Genomic DNA, 12,023 nt, shown 5'->3' with positions numbered 1-12,023 from the left:
ATATGTCATAGACAACTGTCGTTCTAGAACCACATTGAAGCCACGCTGTTCCCCCATGTTGAGCACGATTTGACTTTTTCCCCTTCCTTTTGCTGTTGGTCTTTGGAAATTAATCAGGGGTTGACACTAAGGTCTCAGAGGCACTTGCCCATCGGGCAAGTACAGGTCATGTTCTACTTGCCCGAAGGTAATGCCCACTTGCCCGAAAAGTAAATCGTCCATTATAAAATGATAGGTACGATTTTAATTACCGCAATTTAACACTTATTTCTTTACTTTCTGGGGCTGTGCGATAAAATGTCATACCTCAATACCTCCGAATCCAAACACCAAATACTTTAGCTATGATTGAATATGTCTATGGTTTCACACTTGTTATTTTATATTTTTTAATGTAGCAACAGTAAAAACAGCACATTATAGGTAAATAGTGCTCTTATTTTACATTCCACAGACCAGAAGACACAGCGCACTGGCCACGTTCAGGTGTTTAGACAGATATCTCGTGTTGTGTTTATAGACATTTGTGTCCCCTCTCAAATGAGCACTTGCCCTGTCGGGCAACCTGAAAGCCAACTTCACCTGCCCTGACGTTTTATTTACCTGCCGGGGGCAGGTGGGCAAGCCTTAGTGTCAATGCCTGATTAATGATCAAATAAAAAGGAAATATTGAACATCTGACAGCTTGACACATATCACAGATCAGAGAATGTGTCAAATGTGAATGTGTTTCTTTTAACACATCGTTTGCATGGCTGTGAGAGTGATTGGCTCTCAGCAGCCTTCCATGAACTGAAAAGCTAAATCTCTATTCACAGTTCCTATAAAGTAGCCTACTCGTATAAGTCTTTTACACAAGGGATAAGTTGTCAAATTGAACTGGACTATAAACAACCACAATTTAAGTAGAATATTAATATTGTTAAATGTTAATCACCAACTTGAAATCTCAATCCAGGATAATTACTAGGATATTAAGCACAATCAAATGTGCTTAATATCCACAATCTACTTTTGATACTATAATTATCAGGTTCATTTTCTGATCTGCCCACACACTCCTGTTTTCTGCATTTTCTCTATAATTAGAACTCCATTGTGCACTCATTGTTACCATGTCAACAAAGAGTGGGGTTGAGACGTCAAAAACACATACAGTACATCTGAATTTGGGTCTTTGTACATTCCAGAGTCTACTTCAGTATATAAGTTGACATTGTTTTAGCCATTGATTGAATACATCTTGTCCTTTAGCCCTGTTATTACTGTATGGTGCAAAAGATGGCAATATCGGCCAGGCTGTCAGGTGGTCGGTCAGTTAGTCTATGATTTTGGTCCCAATCAACATATTTAAAAGGGCGGATTCACACTATGGTCCACTTGGCAGATGTTGTGATCATGTGAAAGGTGCATACCGGTATGGATCATATTTTTATCAGATGTCCGGTAAATGTTAACCATGCCGGTCATGGTGACCGACAGTTTAAAACCCTAGCGCAATCTCGGCATTGTTTCAGCATGCGGCTGTTCCATGGCGGCAACACTCTTTAGTATCAGTGATGTCAGCATGCGGACAGGTGGCGGACGGACAGACAGACAGACAGACAGACAGACAGACATTCTGTAAATTAATAGTTAGATATGGGCCCCCTCCCCCCAAATGTACTCTCTCTCTCTCTCTCTCTCTCTCTCTCTCTCTATCTATCTCTCTCTCTCTCTCTCTCTCTCAGCTCCACTAGTGAGCCATATGACTCTGTATGCCAATGTAACTCATTTCAAACCACTGATTCAACTAGTTGGGTGTAAGGAGCAGTACAGCCTCTAGGGGCCACTAGTGGGGCTGAGACTTGTTTCAGCTGAAAAAAGGACTGATGTCACAACATTGAGAGGATTGGCAGTGGATGATTGGAATGTATAGGATCATACTGCATGTAAGAATGAAAATCACTTCTTTGAAAATTGCTCCTTTGAAATCGTGTTCTTTTTCTACTTTTATTTATCCTTCAATAGGCCGGATATGCCTGCAGAGGAATAGACTGCCTGAGGTTAGTCTAGACGTGATATAAACACCAGCAATTCAGCATGGTGGAAAAATATAATGGAAGTTACAACACTTTGCAGCTGAGAGACTCCTGGCTTCATTTATGCTGTCACAGCTTTGGCTATGACATCAGTCACTTCCACTTCAGTGGCAGCAGTAGGGTCAATGGCATCCTTGGGGCATTTGTGGTGTTATGATGGGAAAAGAAGACAAAACTTCACTGTCTGTGCACAATCGATAGGTACGTATAAGCAATGGCTTTCAGCGTAATGGACCACGCTGCATTGAGATGATTGATCAATTTATTGTGACAGTAGCCTGAAGCTACGGTTCATATTTATATTGGCAACGGTAAACGAATTTCTCTGGGCAGTGAGAGCAGTTCACAGGGCACACTACCAACTCAATGGCTAGGCTGAAGACAAGTGCTCCGAGCCTGTTTTCCTTTACTCTACGTTCATAAACAACATACAATAACATCAGTAGCACATCTGCTGAATTGTTTCCGGACCAATAATAATAGAAGAATAAGAAGAAGCACCGCTCATGCATAGCACATCACTCAAAGCACTTTACAATATTGAGGTCAGCAGACAGTACATCGATCAACCAAGGACAAACACGTCAACAAGTAAGAGGAACTGCTTTACATTTTAGGACACTCTTTCCCATAACCTGACTGCGCCAGATGATAGCAGCAGTGCGTATGCCTGGCTGCATACCGCTCTGCTTACCATCATCTGGGATCGCTCCGGCAGACCCGATGTAAGGGGCGGGCCATTTTTTCAAATTCTTTAGCAGGTGATTGGATGGGGCCGTCTCTCTATCACAGTCTGGGAGTGCCAACTCCAACCACTCATATTGGCTTGTCAGCATGACGTTACACCCAGAATCCGCCACCTGGGTTTCCACGTGGTCTGCAATCAGACTCTATTGGCTCAGAGCCGTTCAGAGCCCTTCCGTAGCTGCCGCTGATTGGTCCGGCCCGGGACTTTACGAGTGTTATCAACCCTCCCGAGAGATCTCAGATGGTAAAGTAGGGCGGTACGCACTACTGCCACCATGTGGCGCAGTCAGGTTATCTTTCCCAAACAGTGGGTCGGGTCCCATGTGTACAGTAGGTCGTGGACCCATTTTTATGGGTCGTGAAAGTATAAATACCTATTTACTTTTTGTTTCCTACATTTTGCTTAATTATTATTACATTTTTCATAATACAAAATACTTGTTTTCAAAAGTGTTTTGCAAGTACATTTCTTGAATAAATCAAATCAAATCAAAGAAATTCCATATTAGAAAACGATGTTTAAGAAGTAGTGAACATAGCTGATCTACCCGCTCATAACGCGGTGCGAAGCGACGCGTTGTGTGCTTGTAGATCTGCTGTTTTCACTAGTTTGGGTCCCGGGCGAACATCTAATTTCTCTTTTGGGTCATGAGCTTAAACGTTTGGGAACCACTGGTTTAGGGCAATTCACTGAACATAATGCACTGTAGTAGATGCACATGGAAATCCTCAGTGGTGACTGGTAACTACACATGGACACCTTTGGGTTTTGAGTAAAATGATCACTGTGGGGGGTGCCCGCTGGCCTAGTGGTCAAGGCGCATACCACATATTAGGCTATGATGCCTGCTGGCGTCGCTGGTTCGATTCCCGATCCGGACGACCTTTGCCACATGTCATTCCCCATCTCTCTCCCCATTTCCTGTCTGTCTACTGTCCTGTCAAATAAAGGCATAAAAAGCCCAAAAACAAATCTTAAAAAAAGAAGAAAAAAAAAAAAAAAAAGATCACTGTGGATTTTCCTGTGTGCATTGTGAAACCCCCATGAAGGACAGAAGCACCTAATCATCTGTAGGCCCACCCAGGTGTAAATAATACAGTGATGAGACTTTCTTGGAAGAGATCCATGGTACAGTGCAACCTCTTTGCTGATTGCCATTTTCAGTCTGTCACCCTCACTGTCCTTGTAAGGCTATTACTTTAAAACGATTCTCAACCTGTGGGACGGGGACGACTGGTGGGCTGCAAGCCCACAAATAATTGGTAAAACACTACGATTTTAATGATATAACATTAACACGAAGAGAAAGGAAATCTACAAACGCCTTCTAAATCAGTAGTTCACATTTTCAAGATTAAAAAAAGATGTTCAAAAATAGATGTAAAAGCTTGTACAAGCTTGTATATCTGCTACGAAAATGACACAGATGCTTTCCCAGTGTTATTGGGTTAAAATAAATTCAGCCGACATATCTGACGATGACAGTTGAAAAGTGGTCAGAACGGTAGCCCGCGGATGCTTTTCAGACTTTCAAGTGGGCCCTGAACCTGAAAATTATTATTAATATGAGTGCTCATTACCACACAGAGACAGCTATTTTGCATACTATCCTACTGTCTGGACTCTGGACGGACGGTCATTCTTCAAATACTCTGCTCCGTACTTTGTCTATATTGAGATTGAACTATTTCATCCACAATAGGGCAAGATGATTCAACCAGGCCCAGACAACTCTCAGCTGATAAGATACATGGTGTTTTCCCAAAACTGAAAAACACGTCCACACACAGAAAAACAGATATCGTCCAAAAATAATGGAGAACCTTTGCTGCTACGTCTGCAGACATCACATGAACTCTAAACTGGTAGCACCTATAGCGCTGTGTTATCTCAAGTACAGTACAGTATAAGTGCTAGAAGGAAGGTATACGCAAAATCCTCAGTGTCCTCAGAGTTTAATTGATACTGAATAATGAATGAAACCCTGGCTGGGGTCGAGTAGGGAGGCTGGAAATGAGCTGGAGTCTGAATACTTGGGTTTTGAGTCTGTGGAGGAAGACGGGGAGTGACTCTGCAGTCCTGCCCGATGGGAGGTCATTCCTCTGCCTGGGAGACAGGAAGGAGACGAGTTTAGATGGCTTAGAGCAGTGGCCAGGTTATCGTAGGGACGGAGGGATTGGTGACCTGTATTAGCTGATGGAGCTATACTGTATGGATTGTAGCCTGCAGTTAGGCGGGTGTCATGCCCATGGCCACTTCTGCAAAATGTCTCTCTCTTGAGGAGTCTTTCACCCAAGGATGACAGCATAATGCCACACAATGGCCAGACTTATAGAAGATGGAAAATTGGGATTAAACTGAAGATATGACATTTGACTGGTTATGTCAGAGTTTGACTGAAATGTTTAAATTATCTTTTTCCATATATTGTACAAAGAAATTAAATCCTGCATATGAATGTTAACTGCTAGTATTCCTGGCCAGTGAAAACAGGGGGGAAAAGGATAAATATTTGCTAACCATACTTCTTCACCTCATCTCTTCAGCACAGATGGCAAACAAAATCTAATCCCTGTGTCAACTCTCCGAAGGCCATGAAAGTGGAAAGTGAAGATGTGAAATTGGGAAGTGCATTTTTGCTTTGAACAAACAACTGCTGCTGTGCTGCTGTACATCTGCCCATGTATTCTGACACAGGAGTGTGTGCATAATTAAAATGCATACTTCTTGCTTCACAACTAGAGTAGCCTTCTTTCCCCCACACTGTTGATCCAAGATGTTGACTGATGGAGCCGATGTTTAATTTATTACTGGCTACATCAGAAAGAGAACAACAATTAACTTTTCATAAAAGATGACATGAAATGGTATTTGAAGAGTATTTAACTTCCTAGTGAAATGGGAGCTGTGTGAGTCTCAGCCAATCCCAGCGATGACGGACGGATTTGGAATGCACCAAGCTTTCTAAACACCATGTTTCCAAACACCACACACCAGCTGTCTGCACATCTTTTATCCGACTAGCAACGATTTTTGGGCAATTCTGAGTACCGTAGCCTGCCAGAATGTCAAGTCGGTCCACAACACAACAAACAATGGCAATTATGTTTTCACACATCATGAAGCCACACTTTAGTGGACATTATGCCTATTTCAATTAATGACTGCCCACACAACCAGTGGTGTAAAGTAACTAAGTACATTTACTTAACACATGGAGTGTACGCGGAGCCCTCGAAAATCAGGTAGAAACAATAGCAAAAAGCCTAGGCAGTAATCTACATTAGTTATGGCAAAACTATGGCTGTCAAAGTGTTAAACTTACTGAACTTAAAGGGGAAGACCACCCATTTTCAATATTGAACTATGTCATTAATATACCTTAGAGGAGTTGTGTGGAAATAAATAAAACGTTCCCCCTCTTCTGTGTTGCCTAGAACTGGAGGATTGATTTTGGGGTTTGTATTGTAAAGTACAATGTGTGATGTCATCAAGTTGAGGTATTTGTTCGTAACTTGAGTATTGCTAGTTGCCAATACTTTTACTTCTACTTCACTACATCTCGGATCCAAATATTGTACTTTTACTCCACTACATAATAACTGTATACTGCTGTGCTTCTACTGGACAACTGAATTTCCCCCTTGGGATAATAAAGGTATCTATCTATCTATCTATCTATCTATCTTGAAAATAGCCGATCTACAAGCGTGAGCTTGTAAATCTGGTATTTTCAAATACACTTGAAATGAGACGTTTCTGCATAATGAGTACTTTTCCTATTGGCACTTAAAGTACATTTTGATACCAACACTTTTGTACCTTTACACAAGTAAATTTAGAATTCCACACTTTTACTTATTATTTCCTGCATTGCAGTATTGATCATTTTACTTAAAAACTTGAATGTGAGTACTTTTTCCCACCACTACACACGACAATGGTTCTGCCTACAAAAGAGGCCCCCTTGTGTTCCAGCGGTAACCCTAAAATGGAATAATAGCATAAAACAACTCTATGGGGGTATCAACAATTCTACTCACGCAATTTCTTTGCCAAACTTTCATCATCGTTACTCCTCTATGATTGAAATGTTTTTTCTTTGCCAGAATAGATTCTGACAGTAAACGTAATAGGGTCTCATTCATCATTTATAAGTGGCATACAGTCGTGTCGTTAGAAATTCAATTCAACTGGACACCCTGGTGGATGCATGTCATCCTCCCACTCTCTCCCACCTTTGCTGTCTCTCAGTCTCAGATCACTGTCTCTATCTCTATCATGAAAGTGTGTGTGTGTGTGTGTGTGTGTGTGTGTGCGTGCGTGCGTGCGTGCGTGCGTGCGTGCGTGCGTGCATCATAACCAATAATAATAGTAACAAAAACAAGAGCATTACATTAGAAGGCAACATTATTATTTAAATAATATATCCTGTATTGTCTTATTAGAAATGTGCTTTTATCATTTACTTGCTGTCTTGTGTCTCATTCTAATTGGCTTCCAATTGACAGGCATGGTGCACAAGATGCACACTTGTCTTTGGACATTGTTCCTGGGGCATTCAAAAGTAACATTTGTCCATGGATGGATAACATAGTGTATGACTCTATTCAAACAGCGCTATACTGTAAATGAGGGTAAAGATACATATGGCATCACTAGACCCTGGTGGTCTAGTGGTGTAGACTGGTGAATGCACGAATGGTCTGGTTATTGTTGCAAAGGGCGGTTGCAAACATGGTACATTACATGGCTCACCAAGCTTTACACTTGCAACGGAATATAAATGAAATGCAGTCAGAGGATGAGCATATGTATGGAATCTATATTATGCATTCATAAAATAAATCTCTGAAATATACTGGTGGCTCTGTGAGACAAGAGATGTCAAAAGATGGAACGATGTGCGTTGAGCAAATTGCTGGGATTGCTACAGGCAGAACAGCCTCCTTGCAACTTCATCCATGAAAAGCCAGGTGAGATGCAAAGGGAACAGAACTTATGGCGTACAGTATGTTACTGTTGCGAGTGATTTATCTGCAGAAAATGCACTGATGTCACGCACTGGGTGCTGGGTTGATGACACAAGGAAAACTATCTGGTGAGATCAATCACATGACAGCGAGGGGTAGCATACCGTACCGTAGGGATTGGTTCTCAAAGTGGGGTCTGGGGACCCCCAGGGATCATTGAGGAGGTTCCAGGGGGTCCCCAGCTAAAATAATCCGTTGTGGTCGGCTTTTTTCAAGGTAATATTGAAAAATTAAAAATACATTTATAATCTTGTATGCCAGTCCCTGGCATGAAATATTTGTTATGGGGGTCCCAAATATATTAATTTGGGGGTCCTTGACATGAAGATGTTTGAGAGCCACTGCCGTAAGCAACTCCAACACTAAAGTGTGTGTGTGTGTGTGTGTGTGTGTGTGTGTGTGTGTGTGTGTGTGTGTGTGTGTGTGTGTGTGTGTGTGCGCGTGCGTGCGTGCGTGCGTTCATACAAAACCATTCGCACATGCAAATGATTGACAGCATTTATGCTCCTTACCAGAGGACTGATTGGTTAGGGATTATTTGGTGGCGATGTGGTCAGGAGTGTCTAGCAAATTCTAATTATATGGGCTAATTAATGGAACTTTTCTGTCTTTATCAATTATTACGGCTACATTAAGCATGAAGGAAGTCAGTGTCACAGAAGCTCTTGATCTAATACATCTTTAACACAGAAACAAAAGAAGGGCATCACCACTCACAGTAGCTAACATGAGAACTTGGGAGACACGTCTCCAACTTAGCTCCCACAGGATGAGAGCTAAATTAATATTACATTTTGAAAGCTTTCTATCAGTCAGATTTGCCAAAGAGTGTCTATCAACCACTTAAAATCCAGCATCCATATTCTGGGGGGGAACATTAGCCAAAAATAACAGATCTTCGAGCTCACCACGCAAAAAGGGATCCATGTACAGTTGTAACTGAAGTCTGTTTCTCTAAGAATAGAGAGCCTACAGTAAGTGGTTAATTTTCCAATCCTAATCAGTATTGCTATTGTGTTATTGTTGTTCATAGTAAACATTCAGTTGCTATTATTGTGTTAAGATGAGAGCAAATGTCTCTCTGTGACACACATGCACCAGAGAAATAGTTCACTGTAGTGAGTCATGAATCTTCTCCTGAGAAGAAAGGTCACCAAAGTGATTTCAAATGTGTTTAAGGTGGAAAAAAAAGAGCATGGCTCTATAATAGCACATCTCATCCTATTTATTCAGTGCAGTCGGGAGCTTGCCCACACACTATAGTGGGTTTCTAGACAACTTTAAAGATAAAAGCGGAAAATATAGGCTTAACGTACCATACCTACTCCAATTTGCCAATCCAAAGCATTTTATCACTGTACAGTACAGCTGTAAGAACTCACAACAGAAGCAATGTGGCCTAAATAAATAAATAAATGTATATCGTGGTCCTGAATGTGCGTACGTGCTTGCATGTGCAACACTTTACTCCATGAGAAGATGTTTGATATTTTTGAAAGTTGATGCAAAAATACCAAACTGTACACTATAGCCTACAGTTTATGATAGTGGTAGGATGGTTCCTAATCAGAAAATGGAAACACATGGTCTAATTGCATGTATTGATGTATGGTCAGTGAATAGACATTTGATAGAATGGAGCTCACTTGGGTGCAAAAACTAAAGCAATATTGTGCATAAACCACAATGCATTATTTGCCTGCTCAATTAATCACGTCAAAAATATGTGCATCTCCATGACATGACAGAATCTTGGGTACTGCTGTCCAGGTAATAGTACTAGAAAGCTAGTAAATATTGACTCGACAGGCCCATGCCACATGAATGATTAACATGAGTGGCATTCCCCTTTAACAGCAGCAGCAATTGCTCTGCAACTAGGGAGCATGCTGTTTATATATTTATTTAGTCTAGACATGACTGATTAAGCACCAAAGCACTTAAGAGGAATAAATAGCTGTAATGTATAAGGCCTGGATAACTTCCAGGGAGCATTACTCTTTTCAAACAGTCAACTCATCATCACCAGGTTGCATCTTTGTAACCACAGAGTCATTTGTACAACTGCTGTGTGCCCCCAATTTGACAGGTGCCATAGTTTCTAATTTACTTTTTGTGTCACATCAGCTTCTTGCAGTGATGCCAAGGGGCAAGGAATAAAAGATACACCACACTATAAGATTAATTTCTTGGTTTACATGCTTTATTAATGTCACCGCTCTAAATGTGCTGCATTTCTATAGCGCCTTTCCACATTCTCACTAGTGCCCGACCAATGTAAGATCCTGATTTTGGTAGACTTGCAACCAATGTTTCTATTTTCCAAACATTTAACTTACTGTACAGGCCAACAAATAAATAAAAACACACCCATGTGAAGTGAGCGGTGCTGATGATGATGATGACAACAAATATAGCCTGCATTTTTGCCACAGGCTGTTGTCATGGTTGCGGTCCCTGAAGGCTATAGGATCTGTAGCCTTGGTTATGGTCCCATAACCCGGCCGGATGATGGGTGGACCTACTGTAGCTTCGGGGCTCCAGTAACAGTATACATACACACAAAACGCCAGAGAGAACAGCAGCAGAGGAAGCTGGCACAGCACTACAAATGTATAAAGGAGGTTGATACATTCTCTCTCTCTCTCTCCTAGCTACATAATGCTTTTGTTTAGTTGTCTCTTATCCAAATAATGGCACTGTAGCTACTGTATGTAAACATCCTCTAGTGAGACAAATATTTCTGAAGTCCATGTATAAAATCTTAAATGGCTCTCTAACACAATACTGTAACTTTTGAATAATTATTTGGAAAAAACATATTCAAGCTACGGCATATACAGTAGAGACTTTCAACTTTCAAGTATAAATGTTCCATGCAGAAGTTAGAAAGTTTCAATCCAAGTGTAGTGTACCATCCTTGTCTAACTTGCCAACTACTGCAGTTGTAACAAAGAGTGTTTCCTTAAATAGGCTCAAATGAATATGTGAATAAGGGAGCCATAACTGACTACTTTGACATAAAATATTTGAATGTCTGAATATGTAAAAAGATTATGTAAAATGCTGGAGCGGGATTATAAAAGTTAGAGTAAGAGTTGGATCAGTGTTCGTGCCATTTCTGTACTGTAGCTGTTACGAAGCTCTTGTTAAGTGCATCTGGGAGGGGGGTATTTTATTTTATTTTAGTGAAGCTTTTTACTTGCTTTTGCTTTGCAGGGCTGTATTTCTAAGCTCTATGTGCCTTTGTTTTTTGGGAGGAGTGCCCTGGATGCCCCAAGTTGAAAGATATGGAAATGAAGCAGTAAAGTAACCCACGTCATTCCTTTCCCCACTGTCCAATCGAACGAGTTGTGAGGTGGGTCTTTATTGGTGAGGACAATGAAGTAGTAGGCTATACTGTAAGAACCAACATGTCCATTGACATCGGGGACAAGTTAAAATGACGGACTCCCCTATAACTGCATGGAAGCTGAGTATTGGTTACACACTTTTAAACTAGCTATTGTAAATTAAGCAATATTGGGCAACTGCATGGTCTAGTTTTCACCTAAAAAGGTTTTTGTTGAACATTATAGGTGAAATAGAGATAGTTTCCAGACAAGCTGCCATTGTTTTTTTTAGCACAAAGACTTGACGACACAGAGTGAGTGACAGGTTATTATCTGCTTGCCTCACGGCATCAAGCAAAAAAGGCACTGCAAGCTGTTCTGCTTTGTAAACTAACCAAAAAGAAAAATCACAGCCTGGTGCAGGATGAGGGGCGCAAATGAGCCATTGTACCAATAAGGGCTTATACCATGAGCACAGTCTTCCAAACTGTTCATCATCAGCCGATAAAGTGGGGCTAGCAGTATTGGCTTAAACACTCCCAAGGCTAGTCCTGACCATTTATTTACTGTAACTCCAAGTGGAGCTGCTGGAGTGTTCCCCTCTCATTAAAAAATAACTGAGTCTTTAATTTAAAGAAATGTTATTGATCATCACATTCAACAGTTATAGGCTGAGCTTATTAACTGTTGTCCCAATCTCTGTACTTTTAATAATAACGATACCTGAAATTAATATTGGCAATAGCCTAATCTTGGCAAAGCCTTTCATAACTACATTTTCAGGCTGCTATGCGAGCATTTGAAATGTTAAACACTACTGTAACAATTC

General features: G+C 41.0%; 1 protein-coding gene across 2 annotated transcripts in view; it reads right to left on the bottom strand.

The window, feature by feature from the left end:
- The window catches only part of ntm (neurotrimin), a gene marked incomplete at both ends in the record, with an annotated part of 482,453 nt that overhangs the window by 61,857 nt on the left and 408,573 nt on the right, over nucleotides 1-12,023 (bottom strand). The gene's annotated exons all lie outside the window — the stretch shown is intronic.

The sequence above is a fragment of the Nannobrachium achirus genome (assembly GCF_963921795.1).
Source record: "Nannobrachium achirus genome assembly, chromosome: 19".
NCBI classification, from domain to species: domain Eukaryota; kingdom Metazoa; phylum Chordata; class Actinopteri; order Myctophiformes; family Myctophidae; genus Nannobrachium; species Nannobrachium achirus.
Note: the sequence above shows the minus strand (reverse complement) of the source record. Positions and strands in the feature narration are given on the sequence as shown.